Here is a 19,864-nt window from a genome sequence, read left to right on the forward strand (position 1 = left end):
TACCCTTGACGTTGTAGCATGAAAAAGGGAATGTAAAAACTGGGAGGGGGTAGGAGATAGACGATGGGAGAGGTGGGGACGCAATTTGTAATATTTCACGAGCCAGTAGACGCTTATTAACAAGGCGTGCAAAAAAGCTGCGACACAGAGACTCACAACCTAAACCTGTTTTAATATAAAGTTATTAAAACAGTATGTATTTTGTTTACATTACTAATTTTATTGTTCTTTTGTTTTTGTTGTTTTATTATGCACAATGGTAATTACAGAACTGTTTATTTTTTTTATTATCTATTTTTAAATAACATTTCTGTAGTATCTGTAATTAGGGAATTATTTTGATGATTTGAAAGAGTGAGAGATTCTGAATGAAATTTCTTCCATTTCTATTAAATTTCTAAACTTGGCAATCGAATTCATTCCATAAATTACAAGACATTTACAATTACTGATTTGTAAAACTCGACTAATCTAAAACATTTTAGATCACCAGATCCAAGCACCAAATATAAAACAAAGTAGACACAATCAGAGTGTGTAGTTGGATATCCACAAAGTGTCTTTTATTACATTATTATTATTCGTAGTTTCATTATTAATCGTTTTGTTATGTATTTTATATACGTTCTTACCTTGTTACTTGACCACTGGAAATTGATGTTCTTTAAATCCCATATAGTATTAAAACGATAAATAATCTATTTTGAAATAACATATAGTTCGCATGTAAATAATCACAAAAATATGTGGCACATAAAAATGTTGAATACAACTGGCTAATGCAAAAAGTTATATCTATCTAGTCAGGGGCGAGAGTATTACAACACGGAAATGTTACAGGGCCGGAATTAGAACAGTTTTATTTATAGTCACTTTTACACAAAGTCAAATATGCGACAAGCAAAAGTATGTTTCTAACATACTTTTGCTTGTCGCATATTTGACTTTGTGTAAAAGTGACTATAAATAAAACTGTTCTAAGTCAATCTTATAGGTAGGTATATACGGTAAATATCTTATATTATCCAATACATATAATTGACTAGTAAGCAGATATTTTTATTTTTATACATATTTTATTTATTTATTTAATTCCACTCTTACAGCTATTTACACATGTCTCAGCCTAATACAATAGTGTAACAAATATATTTTTTATAATTAGTTATAGCTTACAATATATAAAGAGATCTTAGTGAATTCATTCAGAGAACAAGAAAACAAATCTATTTGTTCCGCTATATGATTTAATGGACGTAGTGCCCTTGTGAGCGATGCTTTGACAAATAAGTAAGTAGCGATAATCTAAATATATATAACTCTAAGGTGACTGACATAGTGATCTATCAACGCACAGCCCAAACCACTGGACGGATCGGGCTGAAATTTGGCATGCAGGTAGATGTTATAACGTACGCATTCGCTAAGAAAGGATTTTGATTAATTCTACTCCCAAGGAGATAAAATAGGGGATGAAAATTTGTATGAAACTTTGTCAATTTTAAACCAATCGGGCTGAGACTTTGCATGCATAAAGCTACTATGACGTAGGCATCCCCTAAGAAAGGGTTTTGATAAATTTCACCCCTAAGGAGATAAATTAACGCGAGCGAAGCCGCGGTTAAAAGCTAGTATTATATAAAAGTATTCTAGTATTAAAGTAAGTTTAATATTTAAACAAAGCACAAAGCAGTTATTTAATTTGAATAAGAATATAATTTATTCATTCGTACCAAATCCAGGCCTGGGTGCATAACTTTTACTGGGAGGTTATTAATCGCGTCCCTAGAGGAACCGCGAGCGCCACTTAGCCAGTGCACACTCAATAAACCGCAGTTCGATTTGCAGTGTTGTGGCTACTTTGCTGGTCAAATCGATTGCTAATAACTTATATGTACTAACTCCTGTCATTTCTACGTAAACATCAACCATTAATCACAAATGATTTACCTTGCCGATATCTACGGTCTAGCGATTTAGCAGTCCGCTTTACTTCCGATGGTCGCGGGTTACTCAAACGATGTAAACATCTGTATTCATGAGTATACGTGTTTATATTGGTCTAGATGTTTTTTATATATATTATGTATCTATAAAACTAAGGTATTTAAGTATTTCTATTAGTTGCCTAATACACATAACAGAAGCTGTGCTTACCTTGAGACTAGATGACACTCTGTGAATTGTATAGGGGTTATTATTATATCTATATAATAATAACCCCTAACCTATAACCCCTAGGTTATACATTAATTTATGCCCAAATCTGTGGAAAATTCAAAAACATGCCTAATCCTATTAATATTTTGGTTGAATAAATGAAATGTAATTACGTCAAATGTAAAACCTACGCTATGCTTCTAAATGAAATTTAGAATAGATTATCATTATTAGTACAGATTGAGTATTTTACCAAGGTAGTCTATATAAAAAGACGGCTGCGTGAGAACCTGTTCCTCACCTATTTCAGCCCCCAAGTAACTTGCTTAGGGCAGGAGTGGTGTAGTAATGGAAACTGGTACTAGTTTCCATTACTACACCACTCCTCCCTCACTTTAAGAATATATATTCTTAGCAATAGGTTGTACCATATCAGGTTAATATCTACTCGATCCCCTGGAACACATCGTAGTTAATTCCTTTGATTTTGTCGCAACCCGCAAAGATATACCGTTCGTCTTACTGCAATTTAGATGGAAACCATAATACTTTTATATACTTCAAAATTAAACAATTAAAATTCTTCGTCGAAACTTTTAATCAAAAATTTCTGTCTTAAATAGTGCTTTAGCCATGGTTCTCTACATAATATTAGTAGGTAAAAATGAAAACAGAAACGCCCTGCTATAATAATAGGTACACAAAATCGTTTAAACTATAGGTAGAGACATTAGTGAGCTTATTGTGAAAGAGTTGTATCTGAGAGTTTAGGCGTTACGACAATTTGAATCGTAGTACAAAGTAATAAAGTTTATTTTATTAATAAGGTTGTAACTTTGCTTCGTACTGGTAGTGTGTAGGGCGGGCCGCCCAAACGTTTAGCGACCGTTTAGCGAAAGCCTCGAGGTGAGGGACACACCCACTAGGGTGACGGCTTCCAATGTTTCCTTATATTTTCCATACTCTTTTTAAATAGCTAAACGTTTTAATGTGCATTAGTACAAATCAATATAGATTATGCTTAACATTTAGTCGAATAATTATACCTACATTTCTTTCAACAGTTATCACTAATTATTTCATATAAAAAAGTTATATCTTGAACATAGCTTATAAGCTTTGTTTGTATAAATATGTCTGATGTATACATTGGAATAGACGTCTTCGATGACCTAGCGGTTTAGCACCCCGCCTTACTTACCATGGTCATGGTCATACAAACATTTGTATTCATGATTATGTATCAATCTAGATGTTTTGTATGTATACTAGGTAACAAAAAACATACCAAAGTATATATTTCTATTTATTAGTTGTCCATAACACCAGCCTGTGATGATATAGATGGCGCTGTGTAAATTGTATACAAATCACATATTTACTTACGTAGGTATATGAATGTGCTAATTGTATAAACATTTACTTGTGAGATTGGCTATGTGGCGAACTTAAAGACAAATTTACATATGTAGATACAATTCCCATTGCATTTAGAGTACGACGCGACACCCGGCGACACCACGTTCCACACTCATACCAATTTAAAATGTCATTTTGTGCAGTTCATGTTAACCGCCACTCCTTGATACTATAAATGAAAATATATAAAAATTATTTTATATTTCAAAAGATATATACATGTTTTTTGTAAATAAAACTAATAATATAAACGTACCGTACACATATGAATAAGTATATGTAAAGTTATTTCGATTATGAAAAATTTGGAGAAAAAAAAATTTATCCTATAATATACTTAATTGTAATATTTATTACAACTATTTAAGTTATTTATGAACCTTTAAATTCTTTATTAGAAGACTAATTTATTTGTACCTATTTACCTAGAGTGCCGATAGCATAGTTTCCATATGTACCGAAATATAAAGTAATATCTCTGTACATATGGAAAATATACTAGGCTCCTTCCGTTCTTATTGATTTGTAAATAAGCAAAATATTTTGAACCGATATTTTTCATTCTGTGTATTTTAAACAATTTCGGTTATTGCAAATTGTGTACACACAAATTAAAGGGACAAAACAAATTATATATTTTATATCTTAAAACTACTGATGTACATGTTATTAGTTATGTGAATTCTAATATTATTACAGCATTAATATTCCAAGAATAAATAAATATAGTAATTAAAAATAAATAAAAAAAGTATCAACATTTCATCACCGCCATCATGTAGGGGCGTGTAATAACAAAGATGGTAATTTGATATGTTAATTCTTATAAATCGCATCATTTTGCTACTTTAAAAGTCGTCATAGTATACATAACTAATATGTATGTACAACAAGGAGAGTAGAGATCTGTTTATTCTCTCTCAGATCTCTGTTTATTGTCTTCTTGAAGACCCAAACGACTCAACGAATGTTTTTATAATATGAAGTGCATAATATTTGGCATGAAGATAAACTTATACAGCTTTTCTGTATAAGTTTATATTTAAATACCTATACCAAAAAATACTTATAATTCACTAATGGCGCATATAGAGTTAAAACCTAAAATAAATAAATAAGTAAATAATAAATCAATGAGTAAAATCTCTCTATAGATACTATAGGGCATATAGCCCTATAAATCAAATTTTAATATTTAAAGTAAACATTCGTTCGCATCTTTGCATCTGAGTTCAGAATACAAAATGAATCGTCCGCCATACTGCTTTTAGCGCCCTTTAATGGAAAGTTAGAATAAAATAAAGCTTGCCGATTAATGTGTAAATGAAGTGAATTGATATTTTAGATAGCGTTTGAAGATTGACGTTATGGCTGTTTAATTATTGATAAGAGATTATGACTGAAATTTTTAAAAGTATAATATATATATACTTTCTATTCTGTAAATAGACAGTTAAATCAAAAATATTAAAATATATTTATTATATTATAATAAATCTATACAAAAGAATGTGACATTTAATAAAATGAATCTACATTAAAGACCAGCATTATATTTGCTACAATATAATGTTGTGTTTTCGTTTTAATGTCCCTTATGTAGTGGATATATTGATAACTATATATATACTATAATATACTCAACTATACGTGATCTACCTACCTATATTTATAAACTGTATGTCAATATATAGATTGCTATATAGAAATAATAACAGGATATCCTGTAGGTACACATATAATTTCTAGCTATCACACGTAAACCTGTTATGTATGAGTAAAATAATTTATTCAAGTCATTTAAATAATTCTTACATAGAATTTCTTCAAAGCAAAGAACCCGAGTTCGTGTTACAAATCCTCAATTAGCGAATATACAGCTCAGTTTATGCCGGCGTTTAAATTCGTTAGCAGCGGGCAATGTCGGATTTGTTCGCGGGTTCGTCATAGACTATTAGTTCACAGATGGATTTAAATAGGCACAATGTGCATCCTTATCAAAATGTACTACGATAGTCGACTTCATTTTACCACTCTCGAATCATTTTCTACTCGAAATACTATTTTGTTAATCACCATCATAACCAATTACCGTTACTGCTAGGCATAAATCGTAACTCTCATTATAAGTATATTTAGTCTTATAGTGCGTACCACACTGCCAAGGAGGATATTCAAATGTATTTTTTATAAAAAAATGTCATATATTTTTTATTGTCACTTTTTGCCTTACAACTGTTTGTACTCGTATCTTCATTACCTATAAGTATTTACTATTCTCTATCCCTTGTTTGATTTATATCACGCATGGACTGTATGCGTGATATAATTTAATCTATGATCCACATTTTGGTCTTTCGCCGGGTTTCAAGTTTCAAAGTGTTTATAGAAGTACGTTCTAATATAGGTAGGTTCATATAATTATTATGTAGATATCAATATAAACAAGAATATATAGACACCTATATTCATAATATTCTACGACTTTACAATGTACATATGTACATATTTATTTTAGTTAATTATAATTCTTTTTTATATATATATATAAACGATAGAATATAACCATTATTAGACCAATATATCTTTACTTCGACTACTTCCCTATTTTGTAGGTATTGATAATTTAAATACAACAAACACTTACGCAGCGATATTATAGTCTATGTTTGTGCCATCAATTGCGTATGTGAGTTGCGTAGCCCGCTAAGTGGATCTCCATTTTAACTCCTGAAACAAGCCGGTTGAGGCTTTCAGTCGGATCTCGGCATTTGCATGATTGGCATTACGCTGATTACTCCCTCCCCATGGAAATGCCATCCCCAGGTTTAAACCCCCTCACCCCGTACTCCAGAAAGTGGCGTAAACGTATGCAAATTGACCTTTTACAGTTTTAGCGAACGAGATTTATATACTTGTTTTGGAAAGCTTGTAACAGTGAAGATGACTGCCATTACGAGTTGCTGTTACTCTATTTATTACAACTAATAGATCTTTTTATTACTTTCGTCCAAAATAATGAAAATACTATGAAATCTAACCTAAAATAGGTAATATAATACTTTTGTGAACAAAGGTGTACTAATACGTAGACGTCTGTACTCTCACTTACATTTAAGATTCTAGTACTAAAATTGATTTAATGGAATATCTCAAAGAAAACCTCATTTATAACAATACTGTTACCCATTTTATAATATACCTATCTCTTCTTCTTAAATATATACAGATATATTTTATGTATTACGTCAAATTTTATATTTAAAGTCTATAACTAAATCTAAAATGTAATTTAATAGGCAACATCATAAACAAATAGAACAAAACGAATATTTTTTGTTGAATAATTTAAAATTTATACTATAAGCATCTATAATATTCACATACTTGCTATTCTAATTATTAAAATAGAAATAGTATATAAAACAAATAACTAAATAGTTGAATTGAGTTGTTTCAATTTTACAAACTGTCATTTTCTAAAAATATCTACTCATGTTCTTAGTAGGTACTTAAATAATCAGAGTTCTGTCTGTTTCGTTAAAATTAACACCGAATACAGCAGTTTGTTCAGATTTAACAGCCTCCCCCTCCCCCTCTCCCTGACACCTCATCCCGAAAGTGCTCCAGAAAGTGTCGTTTATGTACTCAAAGCATATGCAAATGGATGTTTTAAAATTTTAGGGAGCGAACGGCACTTTAGTCCCTGAAGCACTTGCGAATATCAAAATGTAAATTTACCCTTTTATGTTTACAAATCTTGTAAATGAAAGCGTTCGTTTTATTGACTCCAGCATCGTAAACTTTGACTGATTTAAAAATCTAATTTTCCCAATAATGTACGAAACACATTAACTTAAGTAAGGTTTGTTTTTACTATATTTTATACTACGCTGTATAATAGAAATTATATTTATACATTTTGATATTAACATTACGTATTTTTTAGACTATGTCTATGTAAGTAGATGCTTAATTAAATTTATATTTTCAACTTTTTTGTTATTTAATTTTCAAGGTAGGTATTTAAAATAACTCGCGTATATACGAAATTTAATACTGATTATACAGACCTTGAGTGTATCGATGTATTATAAAAATCTAAATGCTACACTGCACAAAGATTGAACCTCCGATGAGGTGGAAGGCGACATAATGTGACAAACTGCTACACCATCAAAATTATCTGTTATTTGTTTCATCATTATCAATATGTACCTAACGTAATCCAAACTATGACTATCACTTTTAAGTTTTGCGTTTGAATGATATTATTTATACATTTCGAAAGAGCAACATCACAACATCCATAGATATAAATAGATTACATGAATAGCTTACATGACTACTGCTTTTTTAATCTTTCTTTTATTTCTTTATTTAATATAGATCTAAATAAATACAAATTTTGTTAACGTAAGCACATAGCACTCGTGTCAATCCAAAAATGGTAATGAATAAAACGGGGAACACATCCGTTTATAATGCAAAAAATAAAAACATGATCTCAGAAGATTCTGTAATTATGACTATTTTTTTTACCTATCTATAATTTTCTGCGGATTCCACTATACATAGAAACAACTGTATGTATGTAAGTTTTCTAAAACGATACTTTTCTGATTGATTAACACCGATATAAAATAACGCTTTCAATCAAGAAGCCGGATCTGATGGTAAGCGATTTCCTAATAGTCCTAGAATCTAGAGTCAAAAAAGTAAGACAGTTTGCTAATAGATGAGACAAGAAAATATCCGTACGGTCTTCAACTGCCCATGACGCAGCGTTAGGGGCGCTCTTGTTGATAAAAAGTTATGGCCATTCAAACACGGATTTCCATATTAAATGGCTCGTGACCAAAACCTATTACAATTATTAAACGTCATTGAAAATCTACAACCTTAAAATTTGCGATGTTTATATTTCTACCTTAAATGGTCTACGCACAAGGCCTTGCCATATATGGAAATAAATTTTTTATAATCCCAGTTTACAGTGTTTCACTTACTTTAGCCGAAAAACTACTTTATAAGTTCCAATTTGTAGTGTTTCAATTTCTAGGCTAAGATATGACGGCCTGGGCCTGATATACCTTCTGACGGCTTTAGTAGCGTAGTGGTTTAGCACAGCCCCTAACTTCCGAACGTCGCGGATTTAAACATTTGCATTCATGTTTATGATTGTTTGTATAGATCTGTTTTCCATATATGTATTTATAAAAAAACGTATTTCTGTGTTTATATCACGTTATATATAGTAGGTAGCCATAACGCAAACTCAGCTTAGCTGAGAATAGATGACGCTATGTGAATGATCCTGATATATTATTATATACCAGTGCAATTATGCAAGATTGCAAAGTATGGTGCCTTAGTTGTCAGAAAAGTTAACAGTAGAAGATTATTACAGACGTCAAATGACGACACGATGTCCGTGACCGCATCACGACACCGTGGCGTCTTTAGCTTCTTGCCATTTCATTAATATAAAAAATAAATATTGTCCCAGAAATGCAACTGCCCTGTAGTGTAAAATAACACTGATTATGATTTTTTCATTCTCCGTTGACTGTAACTTTAGATATCGGAATAGGAAGACAGTGTCGCTCGCTCCAATGCACGTACACCGTTGACGCGCTCTCAGTAGATAGAATTACTTGATGAGATGTTACATACCTACACACTGAGACGCAATTGACCTGAAGAAAGAATTTTTGATACATTATGTTCACCATAGTGATGTTTTATACGCTACTGAATGATACACAAAACGGCTTACCGGATGGTAAGTAGTACTACTAGTACTGATAACCATTATTTATCATGGCAACCTATATCTATATTAACCTACCTCATATAGAGATATGTGCGCCCAAATCAAAACTAATATTATGCGGTTATTTGATACGATTTAACTTACATCAATTAATATTTAATACTAATTAAACGTTAATGAACTTGAAACTGACCGCAAAACTACCTTCTGATATTGTCACATTTGCATATCCTAACTAATACTTTTAATGCAATAGCGTGTCTGTAAATAATGCTTTCCTAAACTGCTGAATCTATAAATTGATTTGATATATTTTTGTATACAGATAGGTGATGCCCTGGTAATGGTAACAGGCTAGTTATTCTCGTGAAAAACTTATAGGGAATAGATATACAATAACAAAAGGGATAATTCTTGTATGAAACTTTTAAGGCGTTGTCCAATTTCTTTTAAACTCTGCAGAAGTGTTATCTATAAATAATAATTACAGTATGCAAATTTGTTTTTATTATAGTACTTTTAAAAATGAGTCAAAATGATGTTGTAAAAATATTTAGTAGTTATAGATAGTAGTAAAACCAAAATTAATGTGGACGAAGCCGCGGATTAAAGTTAGTCTCCTATAAATCGAATCAATGAGTTGAAAGCCCAAGTGGCTCCCATACATATAACATCGACTAGATATCATGTTCACATACTCTATTAAGCAAGTGATAGCATCTAGATGGATTGAATATTGATCACAGTTAATTATATGTTCGTTCGAATGGAAGCTTTATTTATTGTACGCTTGATGCAACAATTAATCCTGTAATCAGTAGAAATTCAATATAATGTCGACGTATTGCCAACTGAACTGGAAATGATATCGAGGTATTTTTAAATATGTAGGTAAGTACTTATACAACAGATAATAACAGGCAATATTTATAGATATACCATTAGTGATTTTGAGGGGGGAAAGGAAATTGTTAGTAATGTAGACTAATAACCCCATTGCTAGCAATACTACTATGTCAGATTGACCTCCACGCGGTTCCCCCTGTTCGTGGAAAATTGTCATTTGCCAAGATGGGCTAACTGACCTGACTTCATGCTTATTTTCTCACCCTCCTCTGGTGCCCCGCCAGCTAAACCGTTAGCGCAGAGTGCATCATTCCATTATCATAGGTATACATACAAAAACGTACTCGATCGAAACACCGAATATTCTGCGACACTTCGCGTAGTTCACTGTACATTTCGCGGATGGTGTATTTGTTTAATTTGCGAGTACGATATGTCACAACACATTATTTGTTTATTTTTCATTGTGTTACTAATACTATTTAAAAATTATCACAAGCAATACCACGACATTTTTAGTCTTTCTTAAGTTTTATTACATTTTAGATATCTTCAGATATTATTCTTGAACATGCCATTTTAACCACTGAAGTTGTTTAATAGTTCACATACTGGCACTAATATAGGAAAGAACTTTATACTAATACTTTTTAATTATCTACGGGTATTTAATAATGTTTACATACAAAAAATAATAATGTAGTAAAAATAATATAACTCTATACTCCTTCAGAAAAATGACATGTTTCACTGAATAATTAAATATCAATACACTTTTTTCATGATTTAGTATATTCCACACTATTCGGCCGTATATTATGCAAAATTAAGTAGTCGAATTATGCTTAATACCAAACCTGAACGTTATTCCCCATAGCTGTAACAGAAATATGGAAATCTTGTAATTACAGTCACCTTTTCTTATAAATAAATTTCATTTTATTCTTCATAATTATTATACTTATATTTAATACCGTATTTTTTTTTTTGTAGATACTATTACAGGTAAATTACAAGTGATTTATTACTAAGCAATTATGTTAACAACAAATTGATGAAATTGTTTTAATTACGTTTCGAAATAAAATTACTATAAAATTACTAATTATTTATACAGTATATATATATATATATATATATATATATATATATATATATATATATATATATATATATATATATATATATATATATTACTAATACGAAAAAAAATCATACCTAGATAAGTAGCTTCATTTTTTAATTATTCACTAATATTACATACTTGAAAGTTTGAGTATAGATGGATGAATGAATTGTTACTCTTTTACGCAAAAACTACTGTATAGATTTTGATAAAACTTTACTGTAATATAGCTTATACATACATACAGATATACTCAATAACACATAGGCTGTAATTTAGAAATATATTATGTCAATTGGGCGAAATATATTATATAAATGTCATGTAAGTGTGATGCAGACGAAGTTGCGCGGGTAAGCTAGTATGTGATATTGTTAACAACATACTTGATTACATTACATGCCGTAGTTGTTTGTGTGTGCGTGTTTGCGGTCACCGCGGCTCGCTTGGTAAACGGACGTAATCTCGACTAAACACTGATCAACTGCCTGTTCAACCCCTAGGTTCAGTGCGTAAGTTGTATCACTGGTGTATTGAGATTTGATTTTCAAACATAGAGTTTGGAACTTCTACAATCATATTAGCCTAATCAATATTTACAAGTTATAAATGACTGGTCAAAGTTTCAAATTTATTATAAAAATACGCAAATATTTTTTAGATTATTTTACTGATGAGATAATTATTTCGTAAAATATGTTTTTAAATAAGGCAATCCATATCTATCGTCATCTAGAGAATAAAATGTATATACATACATATATTTTATTGCAAATACTTACATATTATACATAGAGAACAACCAGACTGATACAAGCAACCATACTCTTAAATGCAAATGTTTGTATCGTGCGAGGAATCGAACCCGCTACCATCGGAAGTACGCGGTGTGCTAAACCGCTATACCATAGAGACCGTCCGAAAAATATTATAGTATTGTGTAGCATAAATTATTGTACGCTGTACGCACCCATTATAAAAGGTAGGTAAGATATATATACGTCTTTAAGAAGTGAAGCTACCTTTACCAGGCAATTGTAAATCGATATTATCAAGTTAAACTATTGGTTAATGTATCAGTGACAGGTAAGGCGAGACGCAGCTCCGTCGTGTGGCTACCTAACTCACACACGTCAGTTGGTACTTAAAGAGGAAAAATATACCTATTTAAATACCAATTGATACATATACAGCATATCATTATGTGGAAAATATATTTGTTAGCAAATTGTTTGACCATCTACTTATATCTACAACTTATACTTTATGCCACATACCTCCTACTAATTATATTTTTGTCACATTAAATTCATTGAAATAATACACTAAGAGAAATTAAGCACAGATCCAATATATAAACTATAGTAATATAAACTATATTATCATTTTGGGTAATATCTTTAAATTTTGATCATAACATTTTTTTTCTCTTTTCTATATGCATATTGTAAGGTACAGTAAGACACTAAAGATTTACGTAGTATGTAAAAGTCACAATAACTAACATATATGAAATCATAACAAATCCATAGCATTATTTAACAGGAAATACAGATACGTCTACTTGTTACCGTTTCATGTTCTAAACTGATCTAAATGTATTAAGTTACGATAAATTATATCACGAAAACTTATAGTCTTTTATCTCAAAAAACAATACTCAAAGGGTACTTCGACTATTGTTTTAAGTTGCGAGTAAAGGCAGACACCGATAAATATGTATTGTTAGTTATTATTATATATATTTACAATTGTAAGTTACACAACATTCTATTTCAAATGGAACGGTGTAAATATGTGTGAATAATGTTATTATTAACATTTAATAGGTAATAATTTCGTTTAGTGTGTGTGTAGCATTCTATTGCATATAACTACCAGGGATGCCAACCATACATACGTACAAATACAAGATTTTTGTCCTTTAGTACCAGAACTTTTTCACCACCATACAAGATTTTGACCTGCGAAAATGGTTCGCAATTATACAATTTTGCCAGATTTTTATTTCTTTGTACTAAGTGTTTTAATGTTGACAACCCTAGTTGCTACTCGTATAATACGTTATACATATCTGTTATGGTTGTGCGCAAGAGCAATTTCGCAGTGTTTTGTATCGGCCACGACCGCAAGCTCTCAGGCTGATATGCACTCTCGGATTACTGGTCAAACGAAATCGTTCCATCAACCTTTTTGGCTTCTGATTATATTGACGCCGGTCGATGACATATTAAAGAATTTTAAACCCATAAAATAATAATAGTAACATGTTTGGATTGGATCATAAACAAACTACATTAGTTACAAAAACTGTGTCTTCACAAAACTTACACAAAAACAAGTATCTTTGTAAAGAACAAATTCTGCTTATGTATCTAATAAAATTATAAATCAACTTATAATACAATGTTTTCACGATAAGGTCATCATTACATAGTATAAAATAAAGTCGCTATCGCTGTCTGTCCGTCCCTATGTATGCTTAAATCTTTAAAACTACACACCGGATTTTGAAGCGATTTTTTTAATAGATACAGTGATTCTAGAGGAAGTTTTATATATATAATATATGTACACCCGGGCGAAACCGGGGCGAGTAGATAGTAATTGATATTGATAAATACCTAGTATATTAATTGAACATGGCAGATATTCATCACAGACAAATAGTAGAGCAACTATCATAGTAGACAGTAACTACACAATTTTATTGAAGTTTGTGGCCGTCTTAAATAGCTTGTATTATTTGGTTGAAGGATATACGACAGTACTAAATATTATTTCGAACATGTCCAATTTCGCACCGGATAAAGTATTTTTGCGGGAAGTTCATCATGGCTAAAAAAGGAAGGGCCTTTTGCATTGCATCATTGCAGCATATTACTGGTGATGAAAAGAGGATTCGTTATGAAAACCCCAAGCGCAAAGTCATGAGTTCAGCCCGGCCAGCCATCCTTCGCAAGCCGAATATTCATGGTATGATTATGCTGCGTATTTGGTGGGACCAGCGGCGTAATCTACTACTGAGCTGCTTAAGCCGAATGAAATAAATACGGGAGAATGCTATCGGGCTCAACTCATGCGAATAAGCGTCGCACTGGAGCAAAAACATTCGGAATTCGAAGAAAGGCACAACAAAGTGATTTTGCAGCATGACAACTCTCCACACGGCCACAAGTTGCAAAACCGGTGAAAATCTACCTAGAAACTCTGAAACGAAAAGTCCTACCACACCCGCCGCATTCTCCAGAAATTGCTTCTTCGGACTATTACGATTTGCTCCAGTCGATGACACATGGGTCGTCCCAGCAGAAGTTCACTTCATATGAACAATGCAAAAAATGGGTCGATCATTGGATTGCCTGAAAAGACAAATCGTTTTTTCGAGCTGGTATCCGAAAATTGCCAGAAAGATGGAAAAAAGTAGTGGCTACTAATGGACAATACTTCGATTAATATATTTATAACCATTATTTGAAAATAAATACGTAAATTCGACAAAAAACGGTCATTATTAATTCAAGTACCCTGTTTCAAGCGAGTGAATGCTATTGACTATTAAATGCACAGTGCTACAAAAGTTGAAACTATTCCTATAATTCATGAAACAGAACAAATTTTGGTACTTGAAATGTATAAATATGAAAATAATAAATAATTTGTTCCTTGGTAATTCTGTTTAAGTAAGTTTTGGTCGAAAATACATAATAATATATATACATAAGTTAAACTTTAGGGAAAACTTATATCACTATTTAATTTTAAACAGGTAATTTAAGTACCTACCTTACAGGCCTGATTATATCTTCATACATTGGCTGGTATACATTTTCAATTTTATTGATTAATTCACAATTGTTTTCAATTTTATTCAAGTAACGGGATGTTTGCTTAGGGTTAAAAGATTGAGAAACCCTGATATAAGCCAGTTGTGCCGTCACGCTGTGGTTGCTAATACAATGTTGCGAGTGTATATCGAATACATTAGAAGTTAAATTGACTTTAAACATTTACAAGGCAATCGTTTAGATATAAAACATGAGTATTCATTGTTATATCATTATCTACCTAAGTAACAGAAAAAAATGCTTCATTACTGGTCTTTAAAGGTAGAACGTACAACAATCTATAACTTACAGTCTACGCTCAATAATGACAAGCAACGAGATTTTATACTTTATTCACATATTCAATTGCTGCTATTTCAATTAATTTTACTTTTATATTCTTTACTCTTTAAAATAACAAATATCAATTTATAATGTTTAACGTCATATTTATTTTCATAGGTATATTGTTTTAGGTACAGGTAGAGTTAAGACAGACAGATTACCAAAGACGTTTAGAGCCGAATAATATTTAGTTTCCCAGTATAATGTTCGATTGTTTTTAATGTACTTAATTGAAATAACAAAGCTGACGACTCACCTAATGGTAAAGGTTCATCACTCATGTTTTGCCATTCCAGAAATCTAAGACGTCATGACTGTTATCTTGTAATTTCACTGCCTAATCTGCACCCTACAACCGAAATACAGATTACAAAACGAGCTATTTGGCGACTGAAACAGGTGAGACTTCAGAAGACCACAAAGACAACTTTCTAGACAACATACATGTCTATAAAAGAAATATTTATTTAACTCTAGGTATGACCTATCCGAGTATATAACTTATATAACTTATTATTTAGAGAATTTCGCCGTAGGCAGCTATCTTGGGATAAACGACCGGGCACTGACTAACTACAATCTCAACGTGTAACTTCAGTCGCCATTTGCCGGAGTCGCGGGAACCCTTGTAGACCTATCGCAGGTTTATATCATAAATTAATTAAGAGGGAACTAACTATGCCTAAGCAAAAGAGATCACTGTTTGCCGTTAATTTACGCATGAATAGTAAAACGCAAACCACCACTAACAGTAATAGTTAAGTTTTTGCAAATGATTACATTATGATTAATTCTTCTGAAATGATTATTTTATGCATTTATTCAGTGTTTTGTATAGCGACTGTCTATAAAGTATATAATGTTCACTGTGATGAATACTTTTTTGCACTATTAACCTCCTGTCAACACTATTATAATGTATTTAAAATTTTTATACTTAAGCACATTTAAGGTTTTCTCTCCCTCTCTTCACATACACGGAGTACTGTAATAAATATAGACTATATTAATAAATTTATCTGTAACCATTCATTAAACTTCAAATAAACTTTCATGCTGGGTAATATGGATAAAACACGAATATATACAATCTTATTATTTTATATTAAATCACCTGGATAACAGATTGCCATTACGGCATAGTGATATAAATCGCGTAGCGTACACATATATATTATAATAACGTAAACTATTAAAAAAGCAACATTAAACGTTATAAAAGAATGTAGCATTTATAAATAATTCTAATGAAAATTAAGTTCCTTTCGATATTTCAGCTAACCCCAATATAGGAGGCGTATAAGAAATTAATTGGAACTTGTAGACCATTCACGGCAATACAGTAATAATAATTGATAACGTTTCTCATTCACTCAATTATATTAAATGGAGTGAACGTTAGCTGTTTCCCGCTTTGAAACAATAACGATAATCAGACGGCAACATCTTGCGAACAATGACACCGCGTTTTTGCTATGGTGGCCATGATCAACCGACAAATTGAATAGGGATGGTAAATAAACAAATAACTATCTCATCTACTTATAATCACATTATTTCAAATTTATCCATATAGTTTGATAATTGAATTATAATAGAATAATTATGTATATAGGTATAGCCTGATAAGAAAATTTTAAATAAAATAGTTAACCGTTTTTTAAATTTCAGTCAGTTAATAACTCGTAACTGACTCAAAGGATAAAGCTTTTAGTTAAAATGCGGTATCATGGTGTGAATCACAGCTAACATTTTTAAGTCTAAAAGAATTATGGCATATATATTGAATATTTTTTAAGTCAAGTCTGATAGTCAATATTGTCATTTTTTAGACGTAATTTTTTAAGGTGATTTGAATTGTGACCTAGTTATGAGTAACTAGTAGATCCGTCGGTACATTATAAAATATGCTATAATACGCAAAAGATAGAAATGATATTAACTTGAAATAAATGTTCTTTCTGTACAAATATATTGTAATATGGACATGTAAAATTGTAGTACTTTTAGATAATTAAGGAGACGTACATGTATCCCACATTACCACAAATAAACAGACATAGTTACTTTTTAACCGACTTCTCACGATGCAGTTACTGTTAATCTAACTACCTGTAAGCGGCTCACTCATAATACTTTAAAAATTAAAAGTTATTCTTTTATGAATCGTGTGAGAATATTTAATTAAATAAGTGGGATAAACGGAACCAAGCAGATACTTATTGCCAATGAAAGTGACAACACACTCGTAAACATTGTAGCACCGAAACTATACAAATAATAATAGGATTATGAGAACCTAATGTGAGTTCACAGGCTAATTAAGAAGTATAATAATTGTTTTCATTAAGCTGGAGTCTATAAACTATTCTCAGAGGACTCGGGGCCGCTAGTCGTCGCATTGCTTGTTCTATAAGCGTGATTTACATATTTAGCAATTATAAGCATCAATCGTTCAATCTACCATTGTTATATTTATATTAATTTTGATATAATAAATGTCTTGTAACATTATAAATTCAGAAATTTTATTAAATTAATTTATACATAGTAATCATTAACATGCTAATGCAGCGTACATGTTTCTCCCTACAATAGGATTTTTAGCCTACTATTACTGCATTGGTCAACTAGTTTGAAATACTTTCATTGCAAATTTTCCCAATTATTACACTTTTTTACTACAGTCTGGGAATATGAGAGGAATGCAAGGAGTATGAGCCGAAATGTGAAATTAATTTTAATACTTTCAGACCCTTCACACCCTTATAACAAGCCGTAAATGTTAAACGATCTTTTTATTGATTGTTGACCACCATATTGCAGACAAACAAGAATTAGTTCCACGTTATTCGACATATCCCGGATTCATCGAAAATTCGTTTCGGGTGAGTTTCACGTGAGTACACCCTCTACGGCGTCATGTGCTAAGACTCTGGGACTCATTAATGAGTTGAGCTCCAGCAAAAAATGTATTCGTCTACACAAAAAGGCGGCGCATGACTCGCCGCTCTGCGATCAATTATTAATAAAAAAGCGGGCCGCTTCATTGAAAGGGCGATTAGCTCAATATTTATATGGAATATTCGGTATCAACGGCTCTTTGTGCCCATAATTCCGTGGGTCGTGACGAGGCGCGTTTGACTGCCGCCGCTCAACGCATAGACCAACTGCTATAGCACCAAAATAGACAGATATACAAGATCTGGTGACATAATCGTTGTACGTCATATAAAAATCATTAATAAAAATTAAAAATAAATTTGAAATAAAATAATGACATACTGAATCAACGTAACAATAACATAGAAAATATTTAGTTCTTACCTTCTTCACAAAAAGGAAATATTTTAAAATTTAATTGGATGACGCAAATATACCGTAATTATTTTCTCAGTTAATTTTAAATCTGTATATTCTTCGTAGGAATGATTTGGAGGTAAAATTTTATAAATCTAACTGCCAACACTTTCAAACGAATACTGTAGGTACGCTGCAACCATTACTATTACCAGATAAGAGCAGTTTACAGGATGAAGAAATCCACAGCATCATTACTGTGGGAGTGTCGATCTCTTAAATAGGTTCTTATACAATCCTTATCTTGTATTACAATTGACGTATTTATTATCGATACCTAATTCTAGAAATGAAATTATGATATTTTAATTTATATTTAATGTATTTAAGTATATCTATCAATTATCTAGTACCAATAAAACAAGCTCTGCTTTACAAGTGTGCGAATTGATGACGCTTTGTAAATTGTATAGGGTTACTATTATTATATTTTTGATTGTAGTCGACTTCCGAGCATACTTCTCTTTATTCTTTTCATTGGTCTCTAAGCTACTTTAATATTTCTCATACATTAAATAATATAATAAATTATTTGCTCAAACCAACTCACAGAATGTATTCAATAATAGGTAAAATATAAGACGGTATCACGTATCGGCGCGAACTCGAGGCCACCATGCTCGCCGCATTTATTGTACTACCGAATTGACTCGCACACTGAAAGGAATTCTTTGCGGTGAAAGCATCTATGCCGACATAAATGTATTTAATCTGATACATTACCACGCACATCAATCATGTTGCCCACGTACTGATTCATTTACTGGCGAATTATTGACTAAAATTAATACTTATTCACCATTGTAAGTCTTATAATATTAATTTCATCAAGTTTCAAGGGCAAACATTCAATTTAAAAATACGCGTATTTTAATGTTCATGCATTCAAGTATGAGTCTCCAATTTAGAAAAGTTCTTCAAACTAAATAACACCGTAATATACAAATAACCATCTTTATTCTTTTTCCAAAAATGGAACTTCACCTCACTTCATTATTTGTCTAC

At 31.4% G+C, this 19,864-nt stretch overlaps 1 protein-coding gene across 1 annotated transcript in view; it reads left to right on the forward strand.

The window, feature by feature from the left end:
* The first annotated feature begins 16,191 nt into the window (after positions 1–16,191).
* The window catches only part of LOC131842961 (uncharacterized), a 68,943-nt gene continuing 65,270 nt past the window's right edge, over positions 16,192–19,864 (forward strand). The window contains exon 1 of the mRNA XM_059191540.1: positions 16,192–16,195. The gene's annotated coding sequence lies outside the window, so the exon portion shown is untranslated. The remainder of the gene's footprint in view (positions 16,196–19,864) is intronic.

The sequence above is a fragment of the Achroia grisella genome, unplaced genomic scaffold (genome assembly GCF_030625045.1).
Source record: "Achroia grisella isolate CSIRO2021 unplaced genomic scaffold, CSIRO_AGI_Agris_v1 utg2671, whole genome shotgun sequence".
In the NCBI taxonomy this organism is placed as follows: domain Eukaryota; kingdom Metazoa; phylum Arthropoda; class Insecta; order Lepidoptera; family Pyralidae; genus Achroia; species Achroia grisella.